Source organism: Oryx dammah, unplaced genomic scaffold (assembly GCF_014754425.2).
Source record: "Oryx dammah isolate SB20612 unplaced genomic scaffold, SCBI_Odam_1.1 HiC_scaffold_2, whole genome shotgun sequence".
Lineage (NCBI taxonomy): Eukaryota > Metazoa > Chordata > Mammalia > Artiodactyla > Bovidae > Oryx > Oryx dammah.
Genome location: NW_024070186.1, coordinates 7,224,959 through 7,229,720, shown reverse-complemented (window position 1 = coordinate 7,229,720; position 4,762 = coordinate 7,224,959). Strand labels below are relative to the sequence as shown.

Here is a 4,762-nt window from a genome sequence, read left to right as displayed (position 1 = left end):
AATACCAGGGTGAGGTATCAAAATTATATCAAAAAATTACAAAACAGCTCCAAGTGCACAGGAATAAAATTAAGCTGCTCTTCTTAACAAATCCTACTTGAAATGGGTAAGCCAATTATTTAGGATATGTCACTGACTGCCATCAGGACATAATGACATTTTTCTCAGCAATTAGCCATCCAAGAAGAAAGCAAACCACAGTCTGGTAAATAAGCGCAGAATAAATGAACATGGAATCTACCAGAACTAAGGACGATTGAACAATTTCACCTAGATCATTTACGTTTCTGCCTTTTAAAAGAAAAATTAATGAGAGAAATTCAACTTTACTAATAATTTATATTCTTACTGACTTTATCATCATAAGTAACATCTACGTCCTTTCTGCTGGTGAGATCAGAGGAAGCAAAGGCAGAGTAATCTGCCTTGTTTCAGCTCCAGTAATACTCCGCACATCACTTCTTTCTACTTTAGGTAGCAGTGCTTCTATACATTCAGCTATAGACAAACTAGTCAATATCCATCAGGAATGAAATGTAAATATAGTGTAATATCTTACCCTTTGCCCAGATTTAGAACAGACTGCTTCCATTTTCACCAGCAATCATGAGAAAATAAAAAAGACTGGAAAGTATAAACACACTGCTTTATCCAAGTCATGAGTGCTCTGCATGCCTCATCTTTGGAAAGCAATGAAATGCCCAGCAAGGAAAACCAGAATACACCTTGCTTACGTTCGTAAACAACAATCCAGAACTAGCTCAAGGCCACCCATGCGTAACAGCATCCTCAAAAGAGAATGACATCCAAGCAAATTGCAGATTATTTACTAGCATTTCCATCCAGTTGCCAAACCTTGACTGGGCTCTGCAATTCAAACTGTGCCTGAATGCCCCGCGCCACCCCCCCCCCCCCGCCACTTTAACAGCTTTCTATTCAAAATGGGACTGCCACTTTCCTCTACTAATTTTCCTTATAGGAATCAGTCTGGGGGAAGGTTGTGTGAGGAGCTGGTACCAAAATTGAGGAGAGGAGGGCAGAGACCAGTCTTGCTTAAGGTGAACGGTGAGAGGAACTTACCCGTTTCCCCTGTATGAATGCTGAAATGGAAACGGAATGGCAATAATTGTCCCCTCTGGCACAGTTTCTTCCTCGTTTCTATTAAGAGAAGTGACTCCTCCTCTGTTTGCTATGCCTGCAACCTTAGAGATGTAGTTGCTCTGCTCATATGCTGACTTGAAGTTAGACACTGGGTCTCCTCTCACAGGCGCACCTGGATTCCCTTTCCTGGAGCTCACCAGCTCTGCTAAGAAGTCTACCGGGTCTGGACTAAGAGTACACTATTTCTCCACCCTCTTGGGTCTCAGGACTCCTCGATGGCAGTTGGTTGGCTGGTATCTCCCTGCCCACAGTGCTCCCTTTCTGCCCTCTATGCCAGACAAAAAAGTTAGAGAGAGAGACAGAGAGAGGAATGAATGAACGCTTTTGAAGCAAAAGGGACTCAGTTGAAACTAGGCAACTCTCATCAGGGACTGATCCGTGGCGAGCGCGTGTGTGTGCGTGCGTGTGTATGTGTGTGTCTCTTTCCTCCCCCTAGGGTGGGATATCCCCCATTCTCAGCTCAGCTCCGATCCTCTGCTGTTTCAATGTTCTTTGAATAGCTATTCTGATGCACTGCCATGCGTGAAATGGATGATTTGCAAGCTTCTCTGTCCCACGCAATTCCGTGGATAATCATATATCCAGATTCTGCACGGGCAAGGGAATCGGTCCTTAATGGAAAGGGATTGACTTCCCACGACCGAAAGGAACGAAGATTGTTCGCTGGGGAAACGGGTCTGGTGGTGGGAAGCCGGACGCCTGGGCTCTGGCCTTGGTGCTGAATGAGAAACCCGGGGCCCAACCGTCTCAGCGTCCCCGGATCAACTTTGGGAGATCTGATGGGGCCCGGCTAGTTCTAGACATCCCCTCGCAGGCTGCCGGCTGGGAGCTGGGCAAAGCCTATGCCCTGGGACCCTCCGCAGGACACTTGGCTCCCTTATTTCTTTGCTCGGATCTGGGAAAGTTTTGTCCAACGTTTATTTGTAACCGGAGCCGCTTTCTCCCTCCCACCTGGGTCGCCATGGAGACTTGAGCTCTTCCTCTCTCTTTTTTTTTCCTTCTCCAGGCAAAATGGGCGAAGCTTAGTTAGCACAGCCCTGACTGTAGCAAGCCCCTTCTTTTTAAGCAGCTCCTGGGCATCCCTCTCCTCCATTTTCCAGCAGAAGAAAGGTAGGCAGGGAATGGTGCTGGTTGAAATGTGGCATTGTACGCGGTTCTGTGGGGGTTCCTTTTGATCAGCAGAGTTTGGATAAAAGCAGTCAGTAGACATGCTAACCGAATGATAAATCTCCAACTCCTGAACACTGGAGTTTCACCCTCCACCCCCACCACCCTTCTTCTTTGGGGAGTGGAGGCAGCATTCTTCAGAAAATTCTGGTATTTTGTTTCTCCACTAATCTCACCCCATTACAGTGGCTGTGTTTGTCAAGCTGTGTTTCTTCCCTAAGAGCCTCTCCATATTGATCCTGGTACAAGAGATGTACCTGTGGATTGACTCAAAGGTTTTATTGGATTTGGGGAATACTAATGTTATTTCTGTTAAAAACTCATTCAAGCTTAATGTCTTGATGCAAATGAACATACACCCAGGAGGAAGCAAGCCAGTGGATTCACCCAATCCCCTAAATGCAGTAAACATCTCATTTTATCATTTAGAGGTTTTTTTGTTGGTGGTGGTGGTTTTTTCCCACTTATAATTACAAAACAATTCAGCTTACTTCTGGGGAGAGGTTCCTATCACTGTTGCTAGTCATTATATCACAGCTCTGGTTATACTGATCGAGAACAGTTGGGAGTTATTGTTTCCCCTTCTCTGTTTCTTCCCACCCCTCACTTTTTCTTTCCCTCATTCTCATGTTTCTCTCTCTCTGTCTCTCCGTCTCTCTCCTCCTCTCCTCTAGGCAAAGAACAAGGATACAGCTTTCCACAAAGACGATGGGCTTCTCCCAACTGTGAATGACTACACAGCAAGCCACCCCTTCCAGTCCGTCGCTGCATTTCATCTTTGCCAACGGATGTTGAAATGATGTCTGTAATCACTGACGGGGTTTCTCCGAGCCCAGAGCATGCAGACCCCTCCTCTCTCCGCCCCCCCCACCCTTGAGAGTTTTCAGTCGCTAATGAGAACCGTATGAAACAGATTTCCCTTCTGTTATGTAACCTGCTTCTCTCTCGCCTGTCCCTTGATTTGGGCATACCCCGTTTCTCATCAGAGTGGAGATGCATGCAGCGGCGGAAGCTGGGGAAGGGGAAGTGGGGACCCGAGGGCACGAAACCTCTTGCCCAGGTCGATGCCAGCTTCTTGCCTTCCAGCAACTCAGCGCACCGCTTACCTTGCTGCGGACTGGGTGGCTTCATTCAATCATGATCTTCTCTCCTGGAGCAGAGCAAGCTTTAATAATTCACTTACACGATGGAGAGAGAGGGGAGAGAAAAAAAAAAAAAAAGACAAGGGAAAAAAAAAAAAAAACCACAAAGCAAACCCGGGTTTTCAGATGGTCAAATTTCACATCGGCCCCGGTAGGCGGTTAGGAGACTCCATTCTCCTCGCGGTGTAGCCAGCTCCGGGTCTAGCTTCCAGGTTCCCGCGGGTCCCCACCCCTCCGCCCGCCCAGCCTCTCCGGCCAGGTGCGGCCGGCCGTCTTGGAACTGGCTCCCTCTGGCCGCGAGCGGAGAGCCGGGCTGGGCGCCGGGGGTGCCAACCGAGGGGCGGAGGGGTGTGCGATCGAGCAGGGGCGGGGGAGGGGGGGCGGAGACCGGGTGGAGAGAGAGGGAAGTGGGGGAAAGGCGAGAGTGGCGGAAAGAAAAAAAAAAAATCCCTGGCTAGGAGAAAAGTGCTGGACCACGCAGGGAGACGTCATGAAAGCCGCAGATTCGAAGAATAGTCCTCAGTTCCAGGCGGCTGGCTGAGCCCGGCTGGCAGCGCACGAAGCGATCAAAGCGAGCGCAGCGCCGCGCGCTGGAGGCAAAGCGGCCGCACAGCGCTTTCCCGGAGAGGCGGGGGGCGGGGCCCCGGGGTGCGGCGGGGGGCGGGGGACGGCGCGGGAGACCCGGGAAAGCCCACTCGCCGCCCCTTTTCATCAACCGCGCAGCGCCAGATCGCCCGGATTAGGGGGGCAGAGGGAAGCATCTCTCCAATGCCCCCCCTCCGTCCTCCCCAAATCCCAGCCAATGCGGAAACTGCCAAGGCAAACTCCACCCCTCCAACACGAAACTGGGAAAGTGGGGCGCTCGAGGTCCGGGAGGGTTAGGGTTAGCCTCCGGTTCCCACCGTTCCTCCATAGCTGTCTTAAGTTATTCTCGGAGATAAAGCCTGCAAAACAGGGAAGCCGAAGCTTGGGGGTGAGGGGTGGGGTGGAGAGGGAGCAGGGTTTGATTTCGGGTGGGGAGGGGGCGCCCCTTCTTTCATGCTTTTGTGACATCAGGGAAAAGAGTCTCTTGTCCCAGGTTCCCTCTGTGCTGGGATGGCGAGGCACCCCCAGGGGGCGGGGGTGGGGGGGCGGGACGGGGAAGCAGGAGGGCACACCTTCCGCGTGGCCGGGAGGGGGCGCATTGAGAGGCAGCGCCCCCAAAGCGTGCCCCGCCCAGACCAGCCGCTGCCCGACCCCTAGCCTCGCCCAGATGCTGGCTCTGCTCTGTGGCACCGGAGGAAGAGAAGGCT

At 51.4% G+C, this 4,762-nt stretch overlaps 1 long non-coding RNA gene across 1 annotated transcript; it reads left to right on the top strand.

Moving 5' to 3' along the window:
- Nucleotides 1-2,120: 2,120 nt before the first annotated feature.
- LOC120880567 lies at nt 2,121-3,573 on the top strand. The gene is made up of 2 exons (XR_005725059.1): nt 2,121-2,271; nt 3,003-3,573. It is a non-coding gene; the product is annotated as an uncharacterized LOC120880567 (long non-coding RNA).
- The last annotated feature ends 1,189 nt before the right edge of the window (nt 3,574-4,762 follow it).